Source organism: Danio rerio, chromosome 5 (genome assembly GCF_049306965.1).
Source record: "Danio rerio strain Tuebingen ecotype United States chromosome 5, GRCz12tu, whole genome shotgun sequence".
Classification (NCBI taxonomy): Eukaryota; Metazoa; Chordata; class Actinopteri; order Cypriniformes; family Danionidae; genus Danio; species Danio rerio.
The window spans coordinates 52,171,059-52,194,748 of NC_133180.1; the positions used below are offsets into that span (position 1 = coordinate 52,171,059).

General features: G+C 36.1%; 1 long non-coding RNA gene across 4 annotated transcripts in view; it reads right to left on the bottom strand.

The window, feature by feature from the left end:
- The window catches only part of si:ch211-202e12.3, a 72,729-nt gene that overhangs the window by 8,354 nt on the left and 40,685 nt on the right, over nucleotides 1–23,690 (bottom strand). For all 4 annotated transcript variants that reach the window (XR_012406334.1, XR_012406335.1, XR_012406333.1 and 1 more), the window contains one exon: nucleotides 6,001–6,046. This is a non-coding gene — a long non-coding RNA (si:ch211-202e12.3). The remainder of the gene's footprint in view (nucleotides 1–6,000; nucleotides 6,047–23,690) is intronic.

Genomic DNA, 23,690 nt, shown 5'->3' on the forward strand with positions numbered 1-23,690 from the left:
CTAAACTGAACTTCAACTCTGAAATCTGGATTTTACTAGAACCTAGTTGGTCATGATGATTATTACATGGCTCAATAACAGCTACATAATGCTGGGCTTTTTAGTATTTGATTCATCTAAATTCAGTCCTCTTTTTCAGACAACATACAAAATTAGGGAACAACCTACAATGTTGGGAATTTCTCAGTGCCTGATTAGTTTTATACAATATTAAGGTATCTTAGCATTAGTAAAGTAAACTTTTTTAGGTATATTTCACAAGTTGTACTATTCTGAGGTAGGGCTATCTACATATATCGCAATACATTTTTTTATGAATAACGGTGATAAGTTTTTGTTCCTTGCCACTTGCTTGGTTTAGGATTTGTGAAGCTGTTCATTGATGGATTTGCTCTTCAGTATTTGGACTTTCAGCAGTGTAATTTAAACCACACTGAACTGAACTTCAACTCTGAAAACTGAACTGACACAGTTTCCATTTACAAGAACTTCTATGTTGAGCTGCTTTGACACAATCTACATTGTAAAAGCGCTATAGAAATAAAGATGAATTGTATTGAATTGTTAAAAATGCATTCAACAGCGCCCAAAAAGCAAGCAGGAAATATTGTTACTGTATCGCACTTTTTTTAAATTACAGATTGGAACCGATCTCTGTTGTTCAACTTTGAGTAAAACAATAAGGTCCTATAAAAGTTGTAGCTAAGTTGTATATGAAGCATCAGCACAATCCCCAACACCAGCTGTGTCAAAGAGACGTCCACTCAGCATGTGCTTATGTTATTGCTTAGTCTTCATTCATTCATTCATTCATTCATTCATTCATTCATTCATTCATTCATTCATTCATTCATTCATTCATTCATTCATTCATCCGTTTGTTCGTTCATTCAATCCATGTGGTTTACTTCTTTATCCTGCCTAAAGCAGTCTATTAGTTATCTCAGTCTAAGAATTTTAGTCTGTTATAAATTAATTGTATATCCAATACAACATCTGGTAAAAATACATTTCTTGTTTGTATGAAGGATAAATCTAAAAAAACTTGTACTGTTTTTATCTCTAAAATATAACATTATTTTATATGACGTTTCATAGACTTAGTCGATATGTTTTTTAGAATTTTATATATACGTAACGGGAGTTCTTGGCTTTTCTAAGGCTTTTAAAATAATATATCGAGATCAAAATTATATCACATCGACTGAAATTAAGAAGTATATCATAATATAAATTCTGGCCATATCGTCCAGTGCTATTCTGAAGTATACAGTACAAAACATATCGTTTATTGTAAATCTGGCACTTGCTGGTAATTTCCTTTATTATTCTACAAACTCTGTTCAACTGTTGTTTATAATATTCTGAAGTTTCCCTAACTCTTTCAATCCCCAAACTTTGTCAACACAACCCTCTGTGCAGTCTCCTCATCCAGAGTAGGCATTGCGAAGTTCATCATGGCACCAGTGTTTTGCATCACCGTCTTTGCCGATTACCTAAGAAAATATGCTGCATTGCGTTGAGAGTTTAGCTTTTAGGTGCCGTGTCAAATTGGCAGAATATTGAATAAATCTCTCTTGCTACCTCCTTGCAAAATACTTACATTGCACACATTACAATGTGATAGCTGATGCAACATAATAGATAGGGCTTCTTACAGCAGATATGATAAAATGAATACATAATGATATTCACCAATGATTACAAAGGTTTGAGATCAGCTCAGGACATCGTGCAGAATTCCACAGATTTTTATCCCATCATTAACTCTGTTTATTTACTTGTGTAAATGTATAGTAAATTTATAGATATTCAGTTTAATTAATTTCAGTAATATTATTGATTAATATAAAAAATATTCAGATGATTTATTTACAATACAATTTGTAAAGTAATATTTTCTGTCTTTTAATAGACATATTAAATGAGAGACTTGCTTTGTTTACCAAATAATTGGATCTAATTAGATTTGCATTGAAAAACATTAGGTAAAATTCTAAATGCTATTAGTAAAACTGCTTTTTATTTCATATATTCAGTTTTTAGTTATGATACTTCCAAAATCATTCCACATAAATCCGCAGATTTAAAAAAATTCTGCGCTAAAATATGACAAAATCTCTGCAGATTCTGTCTGGCCCTACCAATAAGACATTACGGGCAGTGCTTATGGTCATGTTGCTAACACTTTCTTCTGTGGCTTGTTAGATTTGTCTCATCCAGCCATCTCCATTCTAAATCTCTTGTCTCAGAAAGTAAATAATTAAACGCAAAAAATCAAGACAACAACAAAAAGTACTTCAGCCCAGAGGAATAAATTAAAAGTGCTCGCTACATACAGCGCACTGCCTCAGGAGGAGCGTGTACCTTTGAAGTGCGGCCGGAGATCGGCAGAGATGTGTTTTTCAGCATCACTTTGCTTTTACTGACTCTGCAGAATTCATCACCCTATCTGTGTCAGATTCCTCTCCAACCGCACATTATTTCTCTGAGAATCGAAAGAGGTGCTTGAGCCACTCTTTCCCGAACTGAACCCTGCGCGAACTAACCACTTTTGCTTGATCCAACCATGCTGCTATCCTGAAAGAAAGGAGCAGAAGAACCTATAACCTATAACATCAAAGTGAGCGTCCATGTGCATGAAACACTACTCTGCTGCTTGCCTGATATTCTGAATATGTTCTATAATCTGAAATATTGTTATGGATTTTACATATTTGTTTAATGCAAATGTGTCAAACCAACGCAATCTAACGCCAATTTGTAATTCTTTTTAATTTAGTTGCTAATATGTATTCATTTGTATGATCTTTTTAACACATTTTAGTAAGATTTGCTCCACAGTTCCTTTTCGTATGTTTTAATATGAATCAAATCGTATGAATTCATGCCACTTTTCTGCAACCGCTTTGAATGTTATCGTTTGATTGAATGGGCATTATCAGTGGTTATCAGCTGATAGATATGGGCCAGTAGGGGCCTTCTGCGCCTACTAGTAGGCTCAGAAGGCTGTTTTTATCCATCCACATGTTAATCATCTATACTAATAGAAACAACTCTAGATGCATATCTGTTTTTACATCACTGTGACGCATAGTTTTAGTGTCGGGGTAGTATATATAAATAATAAATAATATAAATAATTCTCATTAACTTCTGCAGCTGTATGTAATCTAGAGCTGATTAACTATGTGGATGGATGATAACAGCTTTCTAATAATAAGTAAATGAGTTTCCTTATGAGATCAGTCGGGTCAAACTTAACAAGCTCCAACAGGCCAAATCTGGTTGGCCATATACATTTTTGTGGCCTTCAAGAGCATATGATTCACACCAAAAATGAATTTATGTATTTGTGCAAGTAAAGTCAATGCAAACCTGGTAATGTGTTTGCCACAAAATTCACTTCAATCTCATATTCTGCGCAAGTACTCAATAACTCATGTAGAGAATTTGTGTAGGGCAAAAAGCATCCTGTGAAGGGGTTCTCAATCTCGGTCCTGAAGGTCCGGTGTCCTTCAGATTTTAGCTCCAACCCCAATCAGACACACTGTTTCCTAGCTTTAAGAACGCTGAGAATAGACTCATGTTCTTGTGGAGACTGTTCTTGCCAAGTTACCTCGGAAGAATGAACTCTGTAGCCCGTGAGAACAGAGAACGTGTCCTGTGAGAAATGAGATGCTGCGTTCTTCATGATGGTCACATGACCCTCACACATTTTTAATGAAACATTATTTAAACATTACAGCATTCATGTAATGATTAATTGATTTTACCCTTTTTACAATATACTATGCAAAAAAGTCATATTAATATAGGTTGCACAAAACAATTAAAACTATTTTCAAAACGAATTTCAGCAAATAAACGCCCTCAATATGTTTGTGCATTTATTAAGATTTTCAAGTCCATGTTTACTTTCAGGTGAAGCAGTGGCACAGTAGGAAGTGCTGTCGCCTTTCAGCAAGAAGGTCCCTGGGTCGCTGGTTCGAGCCTCAGCTCAGTTGGCGTTTCTTTGTGGAGTTTGCATGTTCTTCCTGCGTTCGTGTGGGTTTCCTTCGGGTGCTCCGGTTTTCCCCACAGTTCAAAGACATGCGGTACAGGTAAATTGGGTAGGCTTAATTGATTGTAGTGTATGAGTGTGTGTGTGTAAATGTGTGTGTGGATGTTTCCCAGAGATGGGTTGCGACTGGAAGGGCATCTGCTGTGTAAAACTTGCTGGATAAGTTGGCGGTTCATTCCGCTGTGGCAATCCCAGATTAATAAAGGGACTAAGCCAACAAGAAAATGAATGAATGAATGAATGTTTACTTTCACATTTAGAGAAACTCCTGAGATGAATAAGTTTTATCTGTGACCTTTATATAAAATGCTACACTTCCAACATCCTTTATTTAGCCGCAATGACTTCTAGGACTACTCAAGCAAATCTGCATCGATGCGTCTTCGATATTAAGAACACACGAGTCCTCTGTTCTTATGATATTGAGATTTGGAACTGAACTTTGGCAGTTGATGATGACGTTACATGAGAACACAAGGACACACGAACACAGAAGAGTGCATAGAAACAGCCTAGAAACATCCTTGCAGGTGTGTTGAGGCAAGTTGAAGCTACAATCTGCAGGAAAACAGACCTCCAGGACCGAGTTTGAGAACCCCTGATCTATAGTGAGTGACTTATAATTATAATAAAGTTCATGCTGCTACATGTTCACTATGGACTTGTTTACAAACAGTCACTTCATAAATTCTTTTCTGATTGGATAGTTATTTGATCGTGAAAAGGACAAGTGTAAATGATATCCAAAATGCCTTTGAGATGGAAATAATTCTAATTACTCAAACCATTTAGGAGGTGATCTGAGATACATTTCAGATGAAACTGGACTGTTGAAACTACATATGTAAATGTTACTCCTTACAAAATGTAAATAATAATAATAATAATAATAATAAATAAATAAATAAAAAAAAACCCTGAAAGAATGTGTTATGGTATGTAAAAAAAAGAGGAAAAGTCAAGAGAAGCAAAAACATAGAAAAATTCTATCTATCTATCTATCTATCTATCTATCTATCTATCTATCTATCTATCTATCTATCTATCTATCTATCTATCTATCTATCTATCTATCTATCTATCTATCTATCTATCTATCTATCTATCTATCTATCTATCTATCTATCTATCTATCTATATTTAGAATGGCACAGTGTTTAATTTCTTTTTGGAGAGACGGATAAACACAAATAAATGTAAACCCTTTACAGTTTTGAATGACATCTCTTAAGTAAATGTACATTAAAATTGATGTTTATTTTATTCTGTAATGACAGTGATCGAAGAGCATGCTATGTGTGCATGTGATGATGTTTGGAACATAAGTGAAGCACAAAGCCACCCATAGCCTACATGCAAAATCAATTGCACAATGAATAAAATATATATCTTTAGTTTATGTTAAGAAATGCTATTTAAATAAAATAGTATGTGTCTTATACTTTAGTCAACATTTGAAGATCATATCTATTTAGCAGAGATACATTTTGTGGACAAATGTAAATTGAATCAGTGTAAACCGATATTTTTAAAGCACATTAGTGAAGACAGTTCTCAGATGATGGATAATGATCACATGAAATGCAAGTAAAAAAAAATATATTGAATATTCTAAAGCAATTTTATAATTATACTTTTCATTAACCAAAATGTAGCTGGGCTACTCTTAGTTTAGAACACTATTAGCAAACACTTTTCTGCTCTTAGAAATGTAGAGATTTGAAAACGTACATTATCCCACCAAAAGGTAAGGAATAGTTTGCCAAGCCTTTGTCTCCTGGTCAAAGACTTGTAATTGAGTCATTTTTTACCTTTTTCTTCAACTCTTCAATTTCAACTATAACTTCAGAGTTGTTTTTGTCCCTTAGTGACCACCTCTTAACCCCAAAAGTGACCCTTTATTTAATGCGACATAAATAACAGAACAGTCTACTAACCTTCCTTCCTCACATCAAAGAACAACGCAGCACCTCCGAAACATCACTAGAAGGAAAGAAAAAAGAAAAAAAAACACAATAATTAGTGTCATGTGTGAATGAACTGCTTCTATACGTCGAGTTAAACCTGTCGAAATCTCTCCGCTCCTTTCTGACCCCCAGTAAATGATGTGACCTACTTCTCCCTCCACCTTCAGCTCTTTTGTTGGTGTAGATAAAAGCAGCTCCTCACCACATATCTGACAATGTATAAGTAAAGCACATTCCAGTGCACAGTCTCGCTCCCAACCCAACAGAGGAACACTAAAAGAGTTTCAGCTATTATAAATAATTTACAGAATTTTTCATTCGCCCTTTTAACCCCTCTGCAAAAAGCACATTTGGCTCAGGTTAAAAATATATGCTCCACATATCTGCTCGGTGTAGATGAAGGTGAATCATAACCTGGAGATGTCTGTGGTCTTGTTTTCTTTTTGGCGCTGATGTATTTAGAATGAAGGGGTCTAAGGGATCTAAAAATCCCTAAACAAATATCGTCCCTGACCAGAACGTCAACTCTTACCCCGTTCAGCCATTGCATTACTTTTTAATGCAGCTAATGCACATATCTTCCTTGTCCCGCTGAATCAAGTGTTTTGCCCTGGGTATCCACGTGTTGGTACGGCCCTGGCATGTTGCAGCGTTGTCATGGAGACCAGGATAAACCTATGATCTCCCAGCATGCACGACGGGCACACACAAACACCCCCCCCATCTCAGTATCCGACACCAGACGGCACAAATATCTTGGTTCTTGGCCAGGGGCTCCTCTCCTTTCATATGTGTGCAAATGAATTCATGGCCATCTAAGAGTGGCGAGATCAGCGCTGTTTTCCAACGGCTAACCCAATGGAGCAGGGGCAGCCCCATCATGGGCCGTTCGCAAACTGAGATAAATGCATTCAGCGCTGTGTGAAAATGTATTTACAAAATCATCAGAAATTCATAAATCTTTTCCATTTCGACACTTTAATTATATATCTATATATGATGATACGCTCTCATAAATAAAGGTACAAAAGCTGGCGCTAGTGGTACCATTTTTTTTTTCTTTAATAAAATCCATAAAGAGATATTTTTTATGTGCTAATATTGTATGTACACTTTTGGTACCGTCATATTTTTTGAAAAGGTACCGCTCACAGTGGCAGCTTTTGTACATTTATTTCAGAGAGCGCAGTTTATATTTATCCATTAAGGTTTTTCTTGGTGTGTAAAGATCTGTGTGTGCTTTTGTGGGTATCCAGGGACTTGTACAGTTTATCCCACTGTTCATCCTGAAACGATTCTTTTCATTAGCTGTTATCAATAATGTAACAGTGTGCTTGTTCAGTTCTTTTCTCTCTCTCTGTTACGACATTACACATGCACCAGCACATACACTTCACTGAGCATACAGTAACACACATGCTCTAACATACATGACCTACAAACTGGATACTAAATCTGCTTCTAAATCATCTTCAAATCATTACACCACATCTTACTTGGATATATATATATATATATACTTTTTCCCCAATTTCTGTTTAACAGACAGAATTTTTTTTCAACACATTTATAAACATAATAGTTTTAATAACTCATTTCTAATAACTGATTTATTTTATTTTTGGCATGATAATAGTAAATAATATTTTACTACATAGTTTTTAAAGTTTAAAGAGACATTTAAAGGCTTAACCAGGTTATTCACGTTAACTTGGTAGGTTAGGGTCATTAGGAAAGTTATTGTATACTGATGGTTTATTCTATAGACTATTGAAAGATGACTATGAAAAAAAAAATTGCTTAAAAGGGCTAATAATAGGACTTGAATAGGTGAAATTTAATATTGAAAATATTATCAGAAATACTGTTAAAATGTCCTTGCTCTGTTAAACATTATTTGGGAAATATTTATATTTAAAAAAAGAAAAAAAAAATCAAAGGGGGCTAATAATTCTGACTTCAACTGTACACACACACACACACGCACGCACGCACGCACGCACGCACGCACGCACACACACACACACACACACACACACACACACACACACACTAAATATGCAAATACTGCGTGTAACAGCTTATCTATGCAAACATATAATAGTATTAGTGTTTTTATACTTATTATTTAACAATTCAGTATTTAGTAATAAACAAATGCTTAAAAAATGGTTAATTCATTTATTATTTAGAAATGTTGTACAGTGCTGAGCATATATAAGTATAACCCCTCACAAATCTACCTTATATTTGTGCATATACATTAGATTAGTGAGTGCTGAAGCCAAATTTGGAGCTTATCTAACAAAATAACTTACGATAACGGTCCAAAAACTAGTACACCCAAATTTATGTTGTAGAAAAATATCAAATTCAAATTTTAAAAAGAGGAAAAATCAAGAGAAGAAGAAGAATGCTGGGCACTATCACAAGCAAATGTATATACACTATCACTGTATATACTACCACTCATAAAAGAGAACTAATAATTATTCATATAAAAATAATCAATCAGTATAATAATGGCATTGGTGAAGGTTTAATATCTTGGCTAACATAATTTCTTTCCCTAAGATGGGGACTCTACTTTCCCATACACTAAAAATGATCCTTTGTGATTGGAGGGCTAATTTGAAGTGTCAATTATTCTTATGCAAATGCATATGTTCTTTCTCACACTTCAAAAGGGGTTGAGCACAGATGGCTACCCCACAAATCATGCCATGCAAGGCACAGCAGCCGCCAGACAATAAGAGCTTGAATAATGTGATGATGGTGTCTGCATGTCTGTCCTCCCTCACGCTGCGGGATGTTCTCAACGATAGCTAAGGTTTGGTAAAGCGAGGGATAAACAATCAACAGTGTAATATCAAAATCAGCTTATTTGTTTGCAATAAAGATTGTCTACTTGCATCAGTACAAGTCCACTAAAAGATTAAATTTGCATTAATATAGAGTTAAACACTGTAGATTCTGAATTCTATAGATACAAATTTAATCTAAATGTTACGCATTGGTTTAGTTTACCAAACCTGGAGAGCAAAAATAAAGAAAAAAGATAGTCAAACAGAAAGAAAGAGACAGTTAGAAACAAGAGGCTGCTCTCTCAGCGTGACCTGAACAAGCCACTAAAACGTGATTTCTGACAGTCTGCTAGCACTCAGGCTGAGAGACAGCGGCCGCTCTGCTTTTACGCTAAAGACCATGATTTTGCCTCTGAGAAGTCGGCTGACAGACACACACCTGCTGAAAAACCAGGCAACTTAAAGACAAACATGTGGATCGGCCTCAGCAAACTAGCATGCTAATGGTGGACACCCAGTTTAAAGTCAGCGTGAACCGGAAGTTGTTGAGACTCATATTTTAGTTTGTTGATGTACTTCTGAAACTGAATATTGAGTAGGAGGTATGCCTTTACTTTTGCACATCGTTTAAACCAATGGTGTGGTTAAGAATATAGTGGCTGAAGCCATCAACCTAATGCCATCTGAAAAGAACCGCCACACCAAACATGGAGGTATATGGTCAGATTTGACTGAAGATTGCCAAAGTAGTATATATATATATATATATATATATATATATATATATATATATATATATATATATATATATATATATATATATTTTTTTTTTTTTTTTTTTTTTTTTTTTTTTTTTTGTGGATTGACTGAATGAAAAGAGCAATGTGCTCTAGCAAAAGAAACATTGTAAATTGTGATTTTGCATGGATTTTAAAAGGATAGTTCACCCCAAAGTGCAACTTTCCTCACATTTACTCATACTCAAGTGGTTTTAAACTTTTATGGGTTTCTTTCTTGTGTAACAAAAAAAAAAAAACAAGATATTATTAAGAATGTTTGAAAAAAAAAAGGTTATTGTTTGTTTGTTTGCTTGTTTAGATTTTATTAATCCCAAAAGAAAATTCACAACACGCCTAATAGGAACATAAAATACTAAAGAAGTAGCTCAATAGCCTGTTGGTTAGAGCATCAACACATAGTAGTGCGATGTTTACGGTGATCCAAGTTCGATTATCGATAATAAATACTCAATGGCTCAAAGTCAATGGCAGCTGCTTTCCAGCATTCTTCAAACAATCTTCTTTGATGCTCAACAAAAAAAAAAAATTAAACTTAAACAGCCTTGAAAAAAGTGAGAATGTTGAACTCAAGTGCATTTAGCAATAGTGTCTTGAAGTGAGCATAACATAGACACTAGACAGACCCCCTATAGTTTTCGTGATTCTGCGATCGCTGAATCCAGCACAAAATCAACAAATTTTTGTGATCGCACACAATTCTTAATTTACATGCAAAATAATCAGTGAACATACCAGTGGGAAAACTGTATAATCAAATATCTCTAAGATTCTATACTGTATGAATCAAATAAGTTTCAGCTCAAAATAATACAGGGTCTTTTTGTTTTTGTACAGGTTGTTGGATTAAGCTGTAGTCCTTATTGCAGACTCCTAGTTTTTCGCAATTCCGTGATCGCTAAATCCAAGGCAACATCAACAAAAAGTTGACATATTTTGTAATCCTGCAAATTTATTCATTTAAACGCAAAAAAGATCTAATAAAACATCCAATTCCAAACCATATAATCAAATAATATTTATTTCAGTTTGCAATTGTTTGTTTTACATGACTTATAGATGTTGCATATGCAGCGCGTGATGTATTTGAGTGTTACGTCTCACCTGCAACCTCACAATCATTGCATTACATTACAATAACATACTGTTATTAGCATCTAAAAGAATTTATTTTTGATTTAAAAGTCTTTAAGAGCTGTAAAAAATTGCTAACATTTCAAATGTATTCATACCACACAACATGAGAAGACACAGGAAGAGTATAGGAAACAAAAGACAATGTTCCTTGACCTTCTCAGCTGTTCCATCGCTTAACAAAGAGGAAGAGAAAAGAAGACGGCAAAGAAAACTTTTCAGAAGAGTGGATCAAACAACCAGCTCTGGCGTCGTGTTACAACACAACAATGGTGCCATTGAAAACAAGACTGAACATGGCAACCGGGTCCACAGGTTCCGATTGTCTCACAAAGGGTCAAGAGGGAGAGTAGAAGCTGAGTGTTGAGATATTTTAGACGATAATGGATCTCCAGAAATGAGACGGTTTCAGTTTGCCAAGTTTGTTTTGACTTATCAGCCACAGAGGCTGAAGTTGTTAAACCTGGATGAGTAAAGAAATAAGGGAATTGTCCAGACGTCAAGGCCTCATGCTCAGGTGGACAACGGATCGGCTAACAAGATCCAGGAGTGTGCAGAATGTAAACGAAGTGATACTTTACATTCACACTGTTCCTGAATAAAGTTAATCGGGGCATAAAAGCTGAACCCTTTCAACTCCAACTAGTAAGTTATCCGCCACACAAAGCTAAAGTGAGATGTTTGCTTTCTAACAACAGTGCTGTAAAATAATTCAATAGCTTTCACCCTTCACCCCTACTAACAAAACCTCAACTGGAAGATGTTTTACCCAAAACATTCAGTCTATTGTGTTGGACAGGCCTCCTGGAGAAATATGAGCTCTACTAAAACGGACATGTTTAAAATCTGTTTAGTTACAGTATAGTAAACAAGCTCTGGGTAAAATAAGGTGAAGGTTAGGTTTAAGGGAGTGTGTATAAGCTTGGTACCTTGTTATTACCATTACTGTAACTATTATAATGTACATATTAAGTTGATGATACTTATAGAAACATGCATGTAACATATAAATATTGGCTTGCATGTTCCTTAAGTCTCTGTTACTCACAGGTTGCAAGAAACTCCAAAATGAGCCTCAAAGCAAGAAGGTCGCTGGTTTGAGCCCCGCCTGGGTCAGTTGGCATATCTGTGTGAAGTTTGCATGTTCTCCCCGTGTACCAAGCCAAAGGAAAAAAGAACGAATGCATAAAATTGCATAACATTAAGTTATCCAAACGTAAGGACTGAAACTTCATTGGTTAACAGGAAGAAGAATATTGTAAGATACTAATTTGCCTTCATTGCAATGGTAATGTTATAAAACATGAGGCTGATGTCTGCCTGAACTAAAATATAAAACGATAAGTTTTATATGGATATATAAAAAGCATACGAAACGCAACAGCTAGTGTCTGCTTAAATCTAGATTACATTAGGTTAGATTCAACTTTATTGTCATTACACATGTACAATGCAAAGAAATACAGTTTAGGTCTGACCAAGAGTGCAATAGCAGCAAGTGAAAGATATAAAGTGCAATCATAGAAAAAAACTATGGTGATGCAGATGGATGTACTATGAACATTATATACAGGTTGTATTAGCTATGAACAGAGATTTACAATAGATGAATTTATGTACTGCTTGCTATTACAGTTTTTTTTTACAATTGTTTACACACAATTACTTGTACTTCAGACACAATTACTACAACATGTAACTGATGCACCAACCCCCTGAACCAATTCTGCTAAACTATAAGCACAATTCCTGCTTTACACTCAAATTGCAGGTTTAAACACATTTTTTTAAAAACGCTACACACAATTCTCTGCATTTTGCACAATTTTCATGCAGAAAATCTTTTGTTTTCACAAGGAACACACTGTCATTCAGAATTGTAAAGTCAGTTGCCTTACTTTGCATACTAACTCATCACATGAGTAAACACTTGTCTTACAGAATTTCAATTTAGAAATCAGAGCTCATCTGGATCATAACTGGTTCTCTGCCCACCCACAATTTTTAGTGGCTTATCTCCTTCCATATTCTCCATTCCTCAAACCTATTGAGGAATTGTTTTTCTGCCTGGAGATGTAAAGTGTATGACCGAAATCCACACACACATACCCCTTCTCCAAGCTATAGCAGTTGATGCTTTTCATGGCTGGATTCACCATGCAAGGTGACATTTCCCCCCCTGCTTGGCCAGACCAAAACAGAAAAGAGGATGCAGTATAGTGTTTTTTTTTTAATTTTTACTGTTACTGTATTCAGTAAATACTTCTGTTGATGGTACATGTAGACCACGTTATCTGCAACTTTGTGTTGGTTAGGACGAACACTGTGTACACAGTTTTTTTGGGTAAAATACAGTAAAATGTATTTGGTATTTGTGTGTTTTGTATAAAACAATATTCTGAAATATTTTACAGTGCACTTCTGTAGGCCCATGTACTGTCTGTCTGTAGTAAGTGTTACACTGAACAAAAAAGGCTGACAGTAAGTCATTATGATGAATGGTCAGAGTATTTTACATTAAGCACATCAGTGTTCAACTGTTCTTATAATTGTCTATTGATGAGATCTGCCTACAGAAAATGTGTGTAAACAATTGAAAAAAAAAAACTGTAAGTGTAACACTGAACAGAAAAAGGCTTACGGAAAGTCATTATGATGAATGGAGAAAAAGTGGTCATAGTGTTTTACGTTAAGCACATCAGTGTTCAACTGATCTTATGAATGTCTATTGATTTTGCCCAATGTGTGAGTGTTTTGTGATTTGTGTGTAGAGTTCTGACAATATGAGACATGCTTTCAGAAAATGTGTGTAAACAATTGGAAAAAAACTGTAATAATCAGAAAGATGCAGATAGATATGAACAATTACAAATGTATGTGTACATTGTATATGTACAATTCAAGATAAATTAGTGCAACATATTGTGATGAATATGTGCAATTTTTTAAAGTGCAAATATTAAATAGTGCAGTGATTATAGGGAGTATAAGTTAGTAAGTTTGAGAGCATGGGGCAAAAGAGTCAGTGGGGGGCAGAATTTAAAAGAGAAACAGCTCTGGGGAAAATACTGATCCTTAAATGTTTTATCTAAGTTCTGACAAATGCCAAAATACTGTATGCTAGAAAATGTGTAGTGTAACAGATTTCTTCGATGCACCACAATGCAGATGTGGAAAATTTAGTATTGTTTCATTACTAGATCATCACCAGTTTTTACGTACTGACGTCAGTTATCTCGTATGTTAAGGTCATATACGATTCGAACGAGGCGAGGGTGAGTAATTAAATTGCTCCAACTACTTAAAAAGCAGACAACTGCGCAATTCAGTCTTTTACTGACACTGAAGTACAACAGAACCAGGGGACACTATTTCACTGCTAGGGAGAAAATAAAAGTTCTCTCACACTCTGTCTGCCACTGTCTCTCTCTGTCTCTTTCTCTCTCTCTCTGTCTGTCTGTCTCTCTCTCTCTCTCTCTCTCTCTCTCTCTCTCTCTCACTTTAGACCTTTGAACTGCTGGCAAGTTAGTAATGTAACATTTGATCTCCTCTATTGCCAATACAGTGATAATTGTGGATCCTGACGCAAGTGTGTCTGTAGAGTGATATTTCTCCATGGCATCTATCATGGATCAGTTGTGATAGCTGCGCAGTGTGCTTTATTACGCATATACAGACTGTTACTGTGCATTCTTCAGTGTCCGCGTCACTCACCTGTGAACAGCGCTGACAGTTTTAGAGCCAATCACAGCCCTTTCTGTTGATAGTGTGAAGGCAATGACCAATCATAGGGATGTTAAAAAACACGCTCGACAACGCTTAAAAAACAAACATAATAATATTTACATTAGTTTATTTGTTAAAAATGCTTGTGTTGTTTTCTGTGATAGTATTTGTGTTTTGTTTGAAACATACAAAAGAGTGTTTTCTTTGAGCAGTTCATAAAAAGGGGAAGTTTATATATCTGACTGCTTATAGGACAAAATTGTAAAACAAATATTATACTGTATAAATATGAATATATTTTAAAAAAATTAATTAAAGAAATTGTGTGTTGTGAAGAAAACAAATACAATTGTGGATAGAAAGCATTGTCAATGTACCGAGATATCGAATTGAAACGAATTAATGACATGATAATCATAACCGAAAAGATCCACGAGACCAGTGTAGGTTCACACCCCTAGTTTTAATCTTAAAAACTTCACAATTCATACAAGCTAGCTCACATATAACTGAGTATCACTATGACTTTAATCATAATCATATCTTAATTTGAACCTGTTGCTGCAACAACAGAATCCACACATTAGTAGTCCACTCATCCACTCGTCACCTCCCTCGAGACCAGCCCAAGTCTAGACTACAAGTAATGAACAGATGCAATGACAAATCTGTTTCTTCCCTAAATGACCACAAATTACACAATGAACGAAACGAACCTTACAGCAACAGCAAAGGTTTTTACTTCCAGCAGGATTCAGAAATCCTCCAGTACAAAATGGTGGCTCACTTCACACCAAAAGCTAAGTCCAGACAAGCAACCATGATACTGTCACAAACACTGTCACTGTGAGGGCGGACATGCCTATTCACACAGCTCACACTAGTCTCTCCATGTGCCAGTGTTTTTCTTTTTCACCTATCTCCCCCCAAAAAGTGTGTGTGTGTATGTCATACACATCAAAACGGTAAGGTGAATCCTTTTGAGCTGGCGGTGCAGTTGGCCACAGAATGAATAAACATCCATGTCAGGAGAAACTGATACACTCCCCTTTTCAAGCAGACGGGCCTCTCGTGGGAAATCCAGCACTAACACAATGGATAGAGACGGCCTTTTGTTGAGTCTCTCAGCTATGGGCTACTTCTCCTCCAGAGTCTGTAGCCTTACCAGACCAGAGCAGATCACTCCCCTCGGTTCCTGTTCCCGCTCTCATACACCATTAACTTCGCCTTTCTCCATACTTTCTACTTATCTATCCTGGAGTGTGTGCTTCAGTGCTACATAATAGGTTGGAAATGGTAAAAATAAGTCATGACAGAAAGCATGATTGGCTGTTCTCAACACAGGGTGCCAATACTTCTCCTAGTTAAGCTACCAATAGCTATGATGGAAACTCATGCTTGTCTCAGCTTGTTCTTGTGTCTTTAACTCAAAGTTAATGACTTTATAGTGAGAACTTTTGGCTCTAAGTCCCTTGAATAACACCACAAAGTTCATTCTGACTGTACAGGTCAAACATAGAGGATTTAGATGATGTTTACCCCTAAATCTATTGCTGACTGCCAAAGATTGGTGATTTTAAATCTTTAAGAGAGGTTTAAGTTCGTTAGACTTGAACTTGACATAGTGCTTACACAACAAAGAAAACACCTACTAATAATCCACTGAGGTTAACAATACTTTATATGCCTAAAGTTTCTTTATCATATTTAGAACAAGAATAATTTTATGTCAAATTAAAAGATTTGTAATTTAAGGATTACAGTGTGCATCCTAAAAATATTAACAAATTTCTATTGTAAACCTTTGGAACCACTGGCCCCTTATCATACACCCGGCGCAATAAGGCGTAAGGCTTGTATGGCGTGATTTGTTGCTATTTTCATAAGGGAGCAGGTGTAATTCTCACGCTTTGCGCCACGTTGTTTAAATAGCAAATCCATTTGCACTTTGTGGAGTCATGGGTGTGCTGATCTGAAAAAGAGGTTTGCCGAGCAGGCACAGGACGTCAACATGACGTCAGATTGATGTTGTACCCCAACGTTGTGGGACGTTGCATTTTGCTTGGAAATGAAAACTGGGTTGACATTAGAATCTAACATCAGGCCGATGTCAATGTCCAACATCGGACAGATGTTGCATTACAGGTTACTTTCCAACAAAACCTAAAATAAAACCTACAATCAACAAAATATCAACATCACTTCATGTCATGACTGGACAGCAAAATAACATTGTCCTTAGATGCTGGTGACCTAAATCAAACCTAATATTATCATCTTATGATGTTATGTGTCTGCTGGGGTGTTAAGGCGCATTGTTGGTGCATTGCTATTTTGAGGTAACTAAAATAGACAGAGCCATTGACCAACTAAAAGCTGGTCTAAAGTCAAAATAATCGGAAGTGTGTTTCTATATAACTCAGTTTGACCTCACGTTGTTATTATTGTTCATTTATTTGTTTGCTGGAAATTAGAACTGAATTTAAAAAATAGTTTTGAAACTAATCTTTGTGCTTAACAAATAAAATTGTGAAATTAAATATGTAGGCTAATGGATCTCTTCAGTGGATTAAGTTTCCACTGTTGCCTTACTCCACAAAAGTAAAGAAAAGTAAAAATAAAGTAAAGAGAAGGTAAAGAGGCAAAATGGAGGAGGCTCGTTCTTTATTCTCGCGCTGCAGATGGCCTGTTTATCTGTTTTCACTCTAAAATAGTGTTTAGTTTTTCCACTTTCAAAGTTCGCCATGTAAATAGCAAATGCATCATGGCACAGGTCATCTGACTCTTTAAGGGAATGGGAGATGCGTCTCTGATTGGTTTAATGCATGTTATGCTCAACACAAACCCATAACTCATTAAGAGAATCAGCACAACCCTTTGAGGAGTGCTGGGGCGCAAAAAGTAAAGTAAATTTGAACAAGCCCTTAATGCTTTTGCGCCATGACTTTGCACTTAAAAGCACAAAGCCCACTATGTTTTACCCACAAGCTAAAAATTAACATGCTTTATACATAATTGATCCGGACACAATAGTATTATAGTAAATAGTATATTTGTATTTTAGGAAGTTTTGTAAGATATATAAAAGCCAGATGAAAATGCTAGATATGAATTGTAAAAATGCACATACATAAACTGAGGGTTTTGTCCGATAAATTAACATGCACATTAACTATGTCGTAAACACATACACCAAAAAAATTCCTCAAATGAATTGCCTCAATTAGATTTTGCCTCAACTAATGATCAAAGTCTATCACCAAAATGTATCGTATATCCTGAAATTGTATATCGGGATTGTGTTGTGCAACTCAAAACAGTGATGATGTTATTGCATTTGTCACCTTGTCACCTAAAGCAAAAAATATATACATCATGGAGATAAAAAGACTTACATTGGTTTCCCCACTAGCAGGAACTTAAAAGCTGTATTATTGATATGAAGGAAGTGATGATAAACTTGAACATGTTATGGAAACAATGCTTTGTTCACAAATGTTTTATGAAATATTCAGATTTTGTGCACAGGCCAAACTCATAACTTTGCATTCAAACAGAGCTACTGGTGTTACAGTGCCTATTCTGAAATCTAGATTTGTAAATGTTGAGCTCAGTTTACATACCTTCTGCCCTTTTCCAGTCGTGTCTGAAGAGACTATTTATTTCTCTCCCCCTCATCTTTCACTCTCTTGCCCCATTCTTTGCTTTCAGCTCCCATTTGGGTCACAATAAAGTTGTTATGCATGACAGTTTGGGGAGCAGAATAGGTACTGCCCAAGCCTGCTGTGTGGCTACAAAGTGGGCCTATTCTCTTGTGCCGGGCTCAGTTACGGGACCCTGGGCTGTGGGACAAGGACAACATTGCTGGGACATTCCCAGACTGACGGAAACAATTAGACTCAAACCGCAGCGAGTCTTGGACCCCCTTGCCCTTACAGCGAGGACATCTTGATGACCAAGCTAACTCTCAGTCAACAAAGTATCTCTCATCACATTTCAATAGGGATCTAATCACAGAGACAGATAGGGAACTGCAATCTGAGAGCTTATGGATGCTTAAACGGATGAACAACATTGTTATCATTTATTTATCCTCATGATGTTTTAAACAAGCATAACTCATGATATGAGTGACCCATGTCTTCAACTGTATGGACAAAAAACGAACCAACATTTAGGACACTTCTTAAACTAAGTTACATAAAAGAGCTACTCTAAATTTGACCGCTCATCCCCTGAACTAGTAAGTATAAAGTTTCAGCAAACATACAGTGGGAAAACTGTATAGTCAAAAATCTCTAAGATTCTGTAGGTCACTAATCAAATATATTTTAGCTCAATTTAATTTTAAATCTTTTTGGGTTTTCTTGTTCGGGTTTTTGTATTACGCTGTAGTTCTTATTGTGTTGATTTTCTGTGTTGTTCTATGTTAACATGTTAGATGGATAACTTCTATGTTATTTATGTTAGAAAAGGCCATCTCCATACATTTTGTTTACTTTTCGCTTCACTAAACTATGCTTTGAGCTTTCAAAATGCAAAAATTGAAAGAAATGTTTGCTGAGAGAAATGTGCACTTTTGCCCTGCCCACACAAACATGTTTTTCATTGTTTATCCACACAAAAAACGTAGTATCGGGAGACTTAAACCGAAACTTTCTGAAAACTTTGGCCAAGGTGAAGTTTTTCCAAAACTACGGGTACAATATGGTCATGTGGACACTACAACTGGAGTTTTTGCCTCATGACGTCAGCATGTATGCTATTTTCTCTTTTCTAATTGGCCAACATGGCTGGGTTCACACCAAAAGCAGAAGACACTAATGAGGCCAGTTCCACATGCTTTTGGTAAACACATTTCATATTCTGCATTGTTTGCACTGAGGGACAGTAATCCACCTCTGTTCTTATGCTTGGATTAACTCAGTGCTTCCCACACATAGACTTTATTTGGGTGGGCCGCCCAAATATATTTTACATACTAGTATTATTATCTGTTTACAATTTTTTAGTATCCAAAGATACCCAAATATTTGTAATTGATTAACCAGTAAAATATATCCTCTCGTTAACCCGTTTCGTAGGGCACTCCTCGTTCTGTGTGCACAAGAACTGTCAACACTCCCACAGACATTCACATGCTCTGCAGACCCACAGAGACGCGCCTTTTTGGCACTTAAAATGCATCCTGCAGGTGTTTCTAAATCTCCTTATGTCCTGTATTCAGCTTTTGCTAACGAAGTATGCGTTTTCACGTTGCCTTTTTATTTAAATCTACTTTCGCTTGACTTCACAGATGACTGCGCACACACAGCCTTGAGAGCGAGAGAAACATTGAATAATTTATTCTTTATTAAACAACTCCTAACAACTTTACTATATACTCGAAGGGTACAAAATAAAATCTCAACTTGCTGCAAAATATTTGTACACCATTAGAAATGGTTGATAAACTAATTTGCCTTATTTAAATATTCTACACCTATAATTATTCTTTTTATTTTATTTTATCTAGAATAATTATTCTAGTTATTTTTTTCTCATTCGCTGTACATTTTATTAATTTGATGATGTTAATATTAACGTTGCCTATTTTATACATATCTAAAAAGCAACCAGAATCATTTATTTGCTGTGGGTAAAAGGTGTCTTTTAATCTGGCAACCACCGCACCTATATTTCAAACCTGTGGGAAGCACTGACTTGTACAACTTGTGTATTGTGTATTGACTTGTATTAAATTTCTTGTAAAAATACTTAATTCTTTATTTGTTGTGAACCCAGCATCAAAGTGTCATTATCGCGGCCTGTTGATTCGGTGTGCCCTTAAAATGTATCACAGGGGCATATTTATGTGGACAAACATTAAAAAAAGCAAAACGAGAGACTCGAGAGAATGTTTTTCAAATTAAAATAGCCTTAAACGTTGTAAGCCATGTCAAACTAGCATATACTAATTAAGCCTTATATGCTTGCTATATTTACACGTTATGATGAACAATGCCAGAAATTTTATAACCATTCAAAGAGGGAAAATAATCAGGAACTAAACTTTGCAGGACAGTGGAACTTCAGGAGCAGAACTGGGCACTCCTGGACTCAATTATGGCCTGTTTCCACTAACTGGTACAATGCAGTATGGTACGGGTCACCTTTATCAGGCTTGATTTTCCACTGCCGATAGCAGGGGTGTCCAAACCCTATTTTAGTTCCAACTCCAATTAAACACAGCTGAACCAGCAAATCAAGCTCTTACTAGGTTTACTAGAAACTTCCAGGCAGGTGTGATGAAGCAAGTTAGAGTTTAACTATGCAGGAAACCGGCCCTCCAGGACCAAGTTTGAACATCCCTGGCCTAAAAAGTAGGAAGGGTACACTTTTGGTAGGCATGGTGACTGACAGAAAGTTTCAGTTGATTACATTCTCGCTCGAGGTAATCTCGCTCAAAGTAAAGCTGTACGGGTCGTTCACATATCATACGAGAAGCACAAAACAGATGCTCTATACACAACAACTTGTGTATAAACGTTCATTACTAACCTTTCTTTCAACATTATTTGATTATAACTGCAGATCAATGGCGAAATAGCCTAATGTAACATCTAAGATTATATATATATATATAAAAAAAAAAAATAATGCAACATATATAAACACATACAGACCCTTACAGTCTCTGATATGTTACCAATTACAGAAAAGCTACACACAGCATACATTTAGTCCTTATTTTGGTTTAAAAACAGAATGCAATGTATTGCCCACATTCAGAGCAAACCTCTCATTTGTATCTTTAATCTTCACCAGCACATGTAACCTCAGTTAGAAAGTAATTCCGTCATACCTAGTTTATAATAGTCCAAAAGGTGATGATAAACATGGCAGTTTGTTCAGGGTTTAGGTTGGGGAAATAATAATTTGCTCCTTTTTTTTTTTTTTCCGATTCACTTTCGCGCTTATCTGGTTCTGAAAGTATCTGATGTCAGAAGCACTTCAATAATCACCCGCACATTATTATCATCAGCTCAAGAAGTTTGTTATTTCAAAAACAGACATCAAGATGACCAGGTTTGTCTTAGCTCGGGTCGACCATGGCTCATTATTATATGCTTATATTACGATGTAATGTCTCAGCTGTGTTTTTAAAAATGTCGGTTTCTTTGTTTTCATTCTCCCCCTTCTATGCGCAAGTGACATTTCTCTGTAAATCAATAGCGTTCAGCTGCAGATCTAGCCCCACCTTTTGGTACCCTTTTGTCATGCTAGGTACCCTTTGCAAAGTGGACCCAAAAGTTGAACGGTATGATTCACTTTTAGGTACCTTTTGACCATGAAAGCATACCGAACCAAAATGTACCGTACCATACCGTACCACTCATTGGAGACAGGCCAAAAGTCTGTTTAAGGTCCTACTAAATCATTATAAAATCTATTGCAATAGTACTATACTACTTTGTAGATGCAATTTAGCTATATGTTTTATTATACATTAAACATTTTTTTTTTTTCATTTTCAACAAACATAATCCCTCAAGCCAGAACCCTAGGGCTTAAAAAGATCAGATTCCCATTTATAATTAGAACTTTATGGTGATGTTCATACTTTTCAATAGAATCTCTCTGACAGGGCTTTAAAAATATATAAGTTTTTTAGATGATAACTTTACAAATGCTCATTTCAATGACACCAGGCCCAGTAAACTTCCCCCTGACTCAGTAATCCCCCCACCCTCTTGTTGTCTTGAAGCAGACGGATAACCAGACATATGAGAAAGTGCTTACGTGGGGTCCTGAAATCAGGGGACCATATGTGCAAACGTTCTGTATCATTATGCTGTGCGGCGGTGCACAGGGAGACCACCATAACTTAGTTTGTCGTCCATACAAAGTTTGGGCCAAGCTTGGATGGATTCATTAGACGGCCTTTATTTGGAGCCAATGAAGCTCAAAAGACCTCCAACAAAGGAGCTAATCACAGACTCTCTCCTCAGCTTTGGCCAGGCTCTTTCTTTTCACTGGGTCTTAGATCATTTCTCACAGCTAGCTGGCCAGCAAGCTCCAAGCTTGTCTGGATGGACAAACAAAGCTGTGGGATATTTATCCTCTCTGTATATGTACAGCTGTTGGTTCTATAGGACGAGTGAGTTGTGCACATGTGAATGCGCCCACACACACATACGTATGCACACACACGCACACAGACAGAGCTGCTACTTTTGTTGGTTTTGTGTTGGACACAAACAGACCTGCGTTGGTGGGGGTGCCAATGACTTTTGTTGGTAGTGGTGTGATAATGTGTATGTTTGCATATGTGTGTGAGTAATGTGTGTGAGGGCGAAACAGACAATGCAACTGCAGGCCCCTATTCTAGCATTGACCTTGAACCCCAGTCGCCTTCATTCCCATGGTTCCTGTGCAAATCCTGGTGCATTGGAGGCCTTTTGCATTTGTGTTGCCTTTCTATTTGACAGCAACTTCTATTCTTGTAAAGCGACACTCTCCTCTTTCCTGCCCCACATGTAATTCAAAATCCTCAGAAAAAGGCTTTCTTTAAAAAGGATAGATTGTTTTAGCAGACTGAGTCCAGGAGAACCTTTATTGTTCTTTATTGAATCATTTGTGTAGTTCCAAGAACTTAAAAAAGGGCAGATGCAATACATGTGATTTTAAGAATAGCAGAATAAACATGTTCTTGAATTAAAGTGTGCTTGTTTGGAAAACTGTGAATATAATCTACTGCAAAGAACACGAGTATACGAGGAGCATTTACAACACAAACAGAAATGTTTCACCATGTTTTTGCATATACATGACAACAATGTCAAACCTATCGCTGATCACATAGATCCGCAATAATGGCTAAAAATGCTATATTATGCATAAAAAGCAAGTAGTTGACAGGAGCTGTCAACACCTTACACATGCAGTCCTGTAGTTTGCCATTGTTGTTATTGTTGCTTCGGTTGTCATGTTCTACAGCTATAAGTCTGAACAAGTAATGTATGTATGTATGTGTATGTGTATATTGTTTGAGCATCGATATCACAATGTGTTTTTTCGCAATAGTCACATCACAGGATTTGATTTATTAGAATGATATTATTAAATATTATAATTTTGAAATTATTAATATAATGATGGCCATTATACTTTATGTTTGAATGTTTAATTTCTGTACCTGTTAGACTCATCAGAAAAC